Source organism: Dermacentor albipictus, chromosome 1 (genome assembly GCF_038994185.2).
Source record: "Dermacentor albipictus isolate Rhodes 1998 colony chromosome 1, USDA_Dalb.pri_finalv2, whole genome shotgun sequence".
Taxonomy (NCBI): Eukaryota; Metazoa; Arthropoda; class Arachnida; order Ixodida; family Ixodidae; genus Dermacentor; species Dermacentor albipictus.
In genome coordinates this window covers 458157797-458165840 of record NC_091821.1, presented here as the reverse complement: position 1 = coordinate 458165840, position 8044 = coordinate 458157797, and the positions used below count along the sequence as shown (strand labels likewise).

The 8044-nt window shown below is 49.3% G+C and overlaps 1 long non-coding RNA gene across 1 annotated transcript; it reads right to left on the bottom strand.

Annotated features, from left to right (window-relative positions):
• Nucleotides 1–2550: 2550 nt before the first annotated feature.
• Nucleotides 2551–7118, bottom strand: LOC139059345 (uncharacterized). The gene is made up of 3 exons (XR_011514105.1): nucleotides 6938–7118; nucleotides 2876–3058; nucleotides 2551–2777 (listed from the first exon to the last, which is right to left on the bottom strand). It is a non-coding gene; the product is annotated as an uncharacterized lncRNA (long non-coding RNA).
• Between the last annotated feature and the right edge of the window lie 926 nt (nucleotides 7119–8044).

Here is an 8044-nt window from a genome sequence, read left to right as displayed (position 1 = left end):
CTTCCTTCTTATACCTCGCTTTATAGGTGCGTGTTCTAAGGCATCCCGATCTCGCTTCGAAAAGTAATGAGCTTCCCTTTCAGTTATCAAAAATGGTTTCTTTCCTGATTTCGTTTTTTCCTCTTAAGCAGTTACTCATAGCAGGTTTCTTTTCCATTGCCGCCACCCATGAGAATAATTCAGCCTCTCTGACTTTCCGCTTGACCTTCTTTGTTGCTGTTTTGTCCACTCTACAGGACACATACTAACTGGTAAGCTTCCTAGTTCTTTTCAACCACTGTGAATCAATGTTTTTGCCTGTACAGATACCTGAACACTCTCCCAGCCCATTTACTTTCTTCCATGTTCCTCAGCCGTTATTCATACTCAATTTTACTGCGAGCTTCCCTCACTTCAAAACTAGTCCAGGAGCCAGCACCTCTGCCAACGCCCCCTGTACAGCCGCCGGCCAACCCCTTGTCCACAGCGGAGCCAGCGCCACCTGCTGAGCTCTCCTATTACCAGGGTGCAGCGGCGTCCAGCGCCAGCTGTACAACACAAGTGTAACTAGTTCCGTCGCGAGTCTCGGAGGAGCCAAGCCAGCAGCAGCATGGCAACGCCCCCCAGCTTGGAAACCGGCTGTGAGACCCCATTAAGGGAAAATTGTTTTTCGTTTAGTGCTCCTGATGGAGACATTTCAATCGACGACTTAATTGATGCGGTGGAAAGCACACCTGGGGAAGACAGCGTTTTGGCACTTCAACACATGGGTGGGGCCAAGTTTCTAGTTTGTACCCGCAACGCTACTGGTGGCGCTGCGGGTACAAACTGGTACTGGTATTGGTAGCGGGGGGGTTCTTTGTGAACCACGTTAAAGTGCCCCGGTAGACACCTGTCGTACCACCCGTGACTTTCGTCAACGTGTATCGATATCCAGTGTATCTGTCGGCGGAATCTCTTGTCCTTTGCACTACAACAATATGACAAAGTAAAAAGTGTTTCCTTCGCGAAAGCAAACAACTGAACTAGCAAACTGAACGGTGTACGGGTTGTTAGGATTGAGGTGATTAGACCGATTCCAAATTTTTTGACCATTCAAGGGTTTCGAGTCATGTGCGAGTATCGAGGCATGCGCCGCGTGTACGCGCGCTGCGGTGACGGCTCCCACATGGCGAACGCATGCACAGCCCCGTTCTGTAAGAGATGCGGTGCCTTCGGGCACAACGACGCGGAATGCGACGAGGAATGCAGAAAGTGCGGGGGCCGCCACGGCACTAGAGCATGCTTTCGGAGCAGAGCCTACGCGAAATCGTTCGAGGGGGCGGCATATGGGCGCTCCCAAATACGGACGTAGCGGCAACGCGTAGCATATCATCAGACAAAGAGTTCCCAGCACTGCCAAAGTCTTCAGGGTTACAAGTGTTACAGCCACGCGAAGTTCCAAACTCCCGACGAGACTACTGGAATAGCGACGAACAAAGCGAAAACAGTAGCCAGGAAGCGCCTAAAACACCAAGTACTGAATCTGAAACGAGCATGTCGTCCAGTCCAGCCGAAACGGCAGAAAAAAAATATGAGCCAACACAAACCAGCACCTCAGAGAAGACGAGCGATAGTGCCGCAATCAACGAGAACGACACGAACGCAACTCAGGATGGAGAGGAAAAAAAAAGCCCCGCGACAAAGCCGGCTCCCCCAGCGCCAGGATCCAATTACAAATCACAGCGTTCAAAGCAATCGCAAGAGAAACAAACCACCGGACTAAATGTGCAAAAGAAAAAGAGTTTTGAGGAGGAACCAATTGTGAGTAGCAGGCGTTACCTAGTACCAGACAGGGAAAAGCAGCCAGATATGCCTCGCCCCCTCCCCGCGAGCTACGCCGACAGCAGAAATCAAAAGCCCGGCAAACAAAGGACCAACCAACTATCAGAGCAGGCAGGAAACGAAAACCACGCCTACAAGCGCACTTTTAACAAAAGGACATAGACAGCGATCTAGATCCTCGCGGAAAAATGGAAGTCAAGAACAAAGACAAGAGAAAAAAAGCGAGAGCCCGAACAAGCAAAGGAGGAAGAAAGGGGAGGTATGAAGCAACGAGCGCGATTCCAAAACAACGACATTTAAGAAACCCAGGAAAAATTCACCCTCGATTGAGAGAGCGGATTCTTCGGAAAGCGAGATTGCATTATCTTCGCAGAAAGGGGCTAGCGAAGAAATCGCGGTGCTGTAAGCCGCCCGACACCCACAAAAAATTGCAAATACGTATAAGTAGGCCTTGGTACAGGCAAGACGAAGCCGCACACGAAACCATTATCACTAGGTAAGATTTGCGGCACCAAGCGCACCAGCAATGGGAAGCTGCGACGGAGCGAGCGGAAAAACGTAAAAGCAATGTTGCGGCAATGAGCATTAAGGCAACCCGGATCGAAACCAAAACGGACACAAAACGTAAATGCCCTTCGATTCCCCTGACCCTGGTCAGTGCACTTATTCTTTTTTCAATGAAAAGTCTCCATTGTGCGACGTTTAATATTAGAGGTCTTCGCAACACGGAAAAGCAGAGGCAATTAATTGGGTTCGCCCGAGAAAAGGGCGTAGATATTTTATTCTTACAGGAAACAAATATGCGCAGAACACAACATGTGGCATCTTTCCGTCGACAGAAGGGAGTTGACGTTTTTTCACTCACACCTTCCAAATCATGTGGAACAGGCATCGTGTTTGTGTCCGGTCGCTTCCGAAACAGAACTTTTTGTACCTACGACACGAAGGGCCGAATCATCTGCCTGGACATGTTCCTAGGCAACCAAAAAATTAAAATAATCAATGTTTATGCACCTGTATTAAGGAACCTAACTAACGATTTCTTTAAAGACCTATGGGATTATATACCCACCCAGTCACCTTGCTCGGTGGTGGGGGACTTCAACTGTGTCCTAGACGCCTTTCGTGACATCCGGGGACCAGGACAGGGTAGACCCAACCACCACGCAAGGGAGCTACGCAAACTTCTGTCATATCATAACATGTCAGACGCCTGGATTGTTGCACATGGCAACATGTTTGGAAGTACACGCTCCTGCGGGACAACAGAATCACGATTAGACAGCGCTTACTTTTCATCTGAACTGATTTCCGATGTTTCAGAAATTCAAATCAGTAATGGCCCAGAAGGACATAAAACACTCAGCGACCATAAACCACTTAGCTTCAAGCTAAAGGGACAGAGTGGATCAGAGAATTCACCGAACAGGTGGACAATGGACGTGAACCTCTTACGGGACCAGGAAACATGCCAGACCATCATTCAGAAACTCGCCCGATGTATGAAAATTAATTCAGAGAAGACAGAATGTGATGACTTGAAAGAACAGTGGAAAGAAATTCTAATTGAAGCAGGCAAAGAAAAAACAAAATCACTGCAAAACTAAATCAAATATCCAGAAGAATCCGCATAATAGAAAGAGGAGGCGAACTGGCTTTCTGCATGCAAGAATATTTAATGGACCTCCGGGCCAGATACAAAGAACACGCAAAAGAATTGAAACATGGATTAAGCCAGCCTATGGTACCCGAAGGACAACAATCAACAAAAGATAAAATGTTAAGCGCGACGCAAGCCAAACGATGGTAAAGAAGAACAACATCGGAAAAATACGCTCCAAAAGCAGCGACACGATAACAGAGCAGGAAGCAATAGAAACGATCTTTATCGATCACTTTAAAGCAATCATGCAAAAAAAAAACGGTCAACCCGTGCCCACCACGCCCAAATGGTTGCCACAAGTCCCGCAGATAAAGGACGAAGATAAAAGTCAACTTTACGCACCGATTACAAAGGAAGAAGCCTTTCTCGAAATTTGCAAAATAAACAAGGAGTCCGCCCCAGGACCGGATAGAATCTTGACCGGATTTTATAACACGTTTTTTCAAGAAATTGGAGAAAGACTAGTACAGATATTGAATGATTTAATCAAGAACAAAACGAAACCTGCATCTTTCACACAAGGAAGAATTCTCCTCCTACTTAAAGCCAACGCTGATCCGCTCGACGTAAATGCCTGGCGCCCAGTGACGTTGCTAAACACGGACTATAAGATAGCTACATCAATATTAACAAAGAGACTAGGCAGTATAACGCCGACAATAATATCAGAGTCACAGGCAGCAGCGATTCCTGGCAGGTCTATTTTTGCAGCCTTGACCCTTACCCGAGATACCTTTGGGTATGCGAAGGCGAAACAGTTCAAAGGCGCCTTTGTAACCATTGATCAGGAAAAAGCGTCGGACGTGCGTTGCATGGGCTCCGTGGATTCTCGAAGTTTTCAAAGTGTCAACGCCCATCGGGCCACCAAAACTTTTGGCGTAATCGACTCAGCAAGTGACCTAGACCACGAGGACACCACTCTCAACCCGGTAGGCCCACTTTTTGGAGTTTTATCGGAGATTGAAGTTTCCCCCTGGTCGGCGAGCTGGGCCTGCCATCAGGCCTAGCCGCACCCGGGATCCAACGGGCAACTAGGACGCGGGCGCAGCAGCGTAGCGACTAGAATGGACCCCCGGCAGGCGACCGTAACAACTTATAACCATCCGGCAAACGGACCAGCCCAAAATCCGTCAGAAACACAAGCGATGGAGGAAGCCTATCCCGCCGCATGTTCGGGACAGAGCGGCCTAGGGAGCGGAGTAACAGAAGATTCAGCGATGCAGCAAGATATGCCGAGTTCAGCAGACACGGCAGATCAGCAGGAAGAAGACAAAAACTGGCAAATTTACTATTCCCGACGCCAGAAGAAAGGGCTTAAGCGCGCTACGCAGAGCGCCGCAATTTTGAAACCGGGTGAGCCTCACGCCGCCGAGAACAATATCAAGATGGCGCCGGCGACAGCAGCTGGCCTGACGTCAACGACACAAGGACAAAAGAGCGGTGCGGCGAGGCAGTCGAGGCACAGACTCCCGCCGCTCCCGTTGAACGACGCGAAGATCATTATTCGGCCTAAGGGCGGGCTGAAGGTTAAGGAGCTGAAGACGTACCAAGCGGCACGCGCTATCGTGGAAGCGTGTGGCCGAAAATTCGGAGAGGACAAGTTCCTGGTGAGACTCCGGCCAGGTTCCACCATCATCATCGCAAGCGCCTCGGACGAGAAAGCAGCCGGGATGATCAGGAAGATCAACTGCCTCAACTTTGACGGGCAAAATTACGACGTGAACTCCTACGTGGCGCTACCTGAAGACATCAAAAGAGCCGTTATTCACGGGCTACCCCCGGGAATCGCGGCGGACCTACTCGAATCCAATTTGCGCCTACGCACCCAAGGAGTGGAGATCTTGAGCGCCAGAATGCTGGGCAAGTCGGCGACTGCACTCGTCACTTTCGACGGCGCTTTCATCCCCAAATACGTTATTTTTGGGGCATGCGAGTACAAGACCCACCCCTACAGACCAACTAGACAAGTATGCTTTGTATGCGGCGAGCAAGGACACCGCTCGGACGTGTGCCCAAAGCCGGGAACGAGAATCTGCCGCCAGTGCGGAGCAACTAGCCCCCCACAGGGGCACCAATGCCAACCGAAGTGCCTGGTATGCGGAGGAGCCCACCTAACCGGAACCAGGGACTGCCAGCGGCGCCTCAAGGACACCAAGGAGCTCCGCGGCCGCCAACAACCGCATCAGCAGCAGCAACAACGCCGAGGCCGAAGCCGCAGCCGCAGGCGCCGACCCAGATGGCTGAGCTCGGAGGGCGATCGAGCCAGCCGGAGCCGCTCGAGGAGCCGAGCCAGGAGCCAGTCGAGGAGCCAGGCGAGAGACCCAGCCAGGGAAAGCGCCTTCCCACCACTGCAGCTTCCGCCCACGAGGGGGCAGCAGCAACACAAGGGACAACAACATATTAAGAAGACCCAAGATAACGCTAAGGTGAGCTGGGGACCACCCGAAACACCACCTCCGCAATCGGGGAATGATAATAATAATGGAGAGGAACTTAAAAATCTAAGAAAGGAAAACGAAGCATATCGCAAACGCATAGAACAGCTAGAAAGACGGTTGGAGGAGCTAATTAAAGCCCTGCAGGATCAAAGGACAGGCAGTCCCCCTAGACTGCAAACTCCATCATAACAACCACAGCAACCAGAATTTTCGAAGACCAAATGAGAAAATTTATGGCGTTTATACAATAGAAAACAAATGCAATAGAAGAGAAAATGGCAATAATGGATCAGGAGATCCGAAACCAACGCAAACAACAAATCTCAGAACAAGCTAAAGACAAATTCAACCTAAGAAGACAGGGCCTCGAAAACTACAACGCGTCTAACACCGAGGACTAATCATGGCCAGATACGAAACCATAGAAATTTGGCAATGGAATTGCAGGGGCTATCGCAAAAAACAAGGGCAACTCCTACAGTACTTAAACAACATGCAACTCACACCACCAGATATCATGGCACTACAGGAGAAAGGGAAAACCATACCAACGCTAAAAGGCTACACGTGCTATGAAAAAGAACGCACAGCAATACTAATCAGTAAATCCCTCACCGCCATAGCACAAGACAGCATAGCCGACACAGACATAGACCACGGTATTGTCGAAATCGTTCCAAAAAAGAAAAGCAAAGACAGCAGTGTCTTAGTCATAAATCTCTATAGTCCTCCGAGCCAAAAAGAGGGCGACTTCCGCAAACTTTTTGCAGGAGCGAGCAAATTAGCCAAAACAAACGCCCTAGTGATTGTAGGAGATTTCAATGCCAAAGATCTGACCTGGGGTTACAAAAAAAACAGACAAGAAAGGCATGCAAGTTAAGGAAGCAGCAGATATGTACGGCTGCACCCTCACAACAGACGACAGTACGCCAACCAGACTAGGTAACAGCGTAAGCTCCGACACATGCCCCGACCTGACATACATGAGTGGGCATGGTGGTACGACATGGAAAACAACGATGGGCTTACGCACGCTTTTCTTCATTGTGCAGTTCTTCAGTTCCTCGGTACCTGCACGGCATTGCGGCTCGACTACGGCTTTCCAGCACCAGGGTCCGCCCATCGGCAACGCATCAACTCTTCTGGAAAGCGAGAACGACTTCGCCTACCTTTCGCCCGTCATTCTACCGACAGCCAGAGAGCACATGCGCACATTCGTGCACGTGCACAATGTTCACGACTGCGCAGCTGCAAGATCGTGTACAGCATCGGTGGCGAAGGATATAAAACCAGGCCCGGCTGCATCGCTTTTCAGTGGGCATGGTGGTACGACAAGGAAAACAACGATGGGCTTACGCACGCTTTTCTTCATTGTGCAGGTTAGTAGGTTCCCAAAACTACCTCACGCTTCTTTTAAATCTGATGACCTGTTCCTTGTCGTGCTTCCATGCCCAAAAGCCTTGGTTGATCCTTTTTATTCTTTGCTTTTGTTGTTATGTGGTGACGTTGAGAGCAATCCCGGTCCCAGTACAGGTTCGCAAAAAGCGCAATCTTCGAATGCTGTGGAAGAAATTTTGAAAACGCTTAAGGATCTAGACGAGCGATCTATAAGAATGGAAACCCTACAGAAATCTATGGCTACGTCAATATCAGACCTAAAGGAAAAGCAGGAGTCAGTTTGTCAGGTAATATCGGATATAAAAGCCAGATTAGAAAAAGTTGAACAGCAAACTTTTGCAATTGAACAAAAGCAGACAGATCTCGACGGCGTGCGGGATTCCGTAGTCCGCGTCGAAAAGCACACGCGCACACTCCACTCAAGACTAAACGACGCCGATGACCGCGCTCGCCGGAATAACTTGTTGTTCTACGATGTGCCTGACTCCGCTGACGAAACCTATTCCAAGTCGGAAGAAAAAATACTGAAAATTTTTGCCGACACTTTAAAAGTTGATATTTCAAGTAACAACATAGCCAGAGCGCACAGAATCGGGCGATTTGCCACAGGGAAAGCACGACCACTAATAGTAAAATTTGAAACATACAAATGTAAGGACTTAGTCCTTTCCAAGCGCCAAGTTCTAAAGGATGAAAAAAAAATATCCGTAAGCGAAGATTACTGCCCAGCAACAAGACACTG